At 35.6% G+C, this 2,672-nt stretch overlaps 1 pseudogene; it reads left to right on the plus strand.

Moving 5' to 3' along the window:
* LOC124082205 (N-acetyllactosaminide beta-1,3-N-acetylglucosaminyltransferase 2-like) lies at positions 1-1,396 on the plus strand (annotated as a pseudogene).
* Positions 1,397-2,672: the final 1,276 nt, after the last annotated feature.

Below are 2,672 nucleotides of genomic sequence, written 5' to 3' on the forward strand. Positions count from 1 at the left end.
ATGAGTGTTGCATGTTAAAGAATAAAGTTGTTGGGTATCATGATAATGGCAAATGCCTTCATTTATTTGATTGTGGAAGTCTCCAAAAGCAGCAGCCAAGAAAAAAAAATGGAAATGGAGAAGTAATAAAACCCAAAGAAAAGTTCTGGAAGATATCTAGCTTACCTCCCCAGGCGTACTGGAACAGAGAACAAGAAGAGCTGAACAAGAGGTACAATCCCATTTTGAGCATGTTGGCCAACCAGACAGGGGATGTATATGGGTCGCCAAATATAAGTCATCTGAATTATTGTGAACCTGACCTGAGGGTCATGTCAGCTGTGACAGATTTTAATAATTTGCCAGACAAATTTAAAGACTTTCTCCTGTATTTGAGATGTCGAAATTATTCACTGGTTACAGATCAACCAAATAAAGTGCAAAGAAGCCCTTCTTGTTGCTGGCAATTAAGTCCCTCACTCCACATTTCGCCAGAAGGCAAGCAATTCGGGAGTCCTGGGGCAAAGAAACCAACCAGGGGAACCAGACAGTGGTATGCGTCTTCTTGCTGGGCCAGACTCCCCCAGAGGACAACCACCCTGACCTTTCTGACATGCTGAAATTTGAGAGTGAGAAGCACCAAGACATTCTTATGCAGAACTATAGAGACACTTTCTTCAACCTGTCTCTAAAGGAAGTGCTATTTCTCAGGTAGGTGAGCACTTCCTGCCCAGACACTTAGTTTGTTTTTAAGGGTGATGATGATGATGTTTTTGTGAACACTCATCACATTCTGAATTACTTGAATAGCTTTCCCAAGCACAAAGCCAAAGATCTGTTTATAGGTGATGTGATCCACAATACTGGTCCTCATCGAAATAAGAAACTGAAGTACTACATCCCAGAGGTGTTTTTCTCTGGGGTCTACATTCTTTATGCAGGGGGAAGGGGATTCCCCTATTCTGGCCACCTGGCTCTGAGGCTGTACAACATAAATGACCAGGTCCATCTCTACCCCATTGATGACGTTTATACTGGAATGTGCCTTCAGAAACTTGGTCTCATTCCAGAGAAACGCAAAGGTTTCAGCACATTTGATATTGAGGAGAAAAACAAGAATAACATCTGTTCTTATGTAGATCTGATGTTAGTACATAGTAGAAAACCTCAAGAGATGATTGATATTTGGTCTCGGTTGCAAAGTGCTCATTTAAAATGCTAAAATATATTCAGGCTAAATTTTACATAGAAAGACATATCTTCCCTAGTTCCCATGTTGTTTTCTCGCATTAGGGTAATTTCTGTGTTAAACCATCAGAATTACCTTTAAAGATAGTGTCCATGTGAGACCCTCCAAATGCTTTAGTTTGGTACTTTTGTGACTAGGGAAAGCAGATGATGATAATTTTAATGGAGAACATGGTGGGATGATTGGTTCTGAACTTTCCTACTAGGTAGTGGTCATTATTTTCTAATTTATCCTCCCTTCTCATCTGAAATTGTAAGTTCCTAGAATGTGATCATTGTAAGTTATTTTTATTTTGTTCTGCTATATATTATTCCTACTTCCATTATCATGATGGATTTATCTGTAATTTGGGTGTTTAGAACCTAATGGCTACCACAACTTTGTTATTCATGACTCAGTGGTTTTGTGAAATGGGATTATATTTATTTTCATGAAATTTTGGTGAATTTTTAAAATTATCTACAAAATGGACTTCAGTCAAAATTTCCTGCCACCCCAACTGTATTCTCTTGTGTTAATTTAGTCAGTTAATTTCACAAAATGAGAATCATGTGTGACACATCCAGTTTATCTTCTTGTGGTCTCATGGTCATAATGAGGAGAGAGTGAGTTTAATTTTTCTTGTGTTTGGTTTGCTAGGTGGTATCATAATAATGATCTGATTTTAATATTGTTGAAAATAATGATTATGCTTTCATAATGGCCAACTGGAAATTGGATTGCCTGTGACAACCATATGGGTTTATGAATTTTCACTGTGGATCAGGAAAGCATAGTGACTTGAACTTGGAAGTGAAAGGTTTGAAGTTGTAGGCTTTTTCTTACCTGGTCTGTCAGTTTAAAACTCCAGGATTCTATTCTTGCCATATTTTCACATGTTGCTTATGCAAAATTATTATTCTGAGTAGTGATCGCTTCCCTGTCTCAGTGTAGAAGTGTTTCTGTTTTTATTTGCTGTTCAGATCAAAGACCAAAACATTTTCTTAAATATATTTTGTGTAATATTTTATTTGTATACAGTGTTGTTGGTGATATATTGAACTAGAGCATGATATTTTAAATGTTAAGGTATAACGTACGTTAAATAAAGCTAATGGTTATTTTTGAATTTTATTTTATTTTTTTAATATCTTCATATTTTCTTTTCTTTCTTTCTTTCTTTCTTTATTTTTTATTGTTGGTTGTTCAAAACATTACATAGTTCTTGACATATCATATTTCACACTTTCATTCAAGTGGGTTATGAACTCCCATTTTTAAATTTTGGATTTTGGGGGGAGTATGAACTACCAGAGTTGATAAAATTCTGCCAAACTATTGTTTATATGTACTATCTTATAACATGCTTTCTTGAAATATTTTTGTGTTTTTAGAGATAATAATTCTTATCACATGCAATACTAGGGACTGTAAAAAAGTGAAAATAAAGTCACCCTATTTTAAA

This window comes from Marmota monax, unplaced genomic scaffold (assembly GCF_021218885.2).
Source record: "Marmota monax isolate L192 unplaced genomic scaffold, Marmota_monax_Labrador192_F-V1.1 WCK01_AAM20220418_F8-fsc00132, whole genome shotgun sequence".
Lineage (NCBI taxonomy): Eukaryota > Metazoa > Chordata > Mammalia > Rodentia > Sciuridae > Marmota > Marmota monax.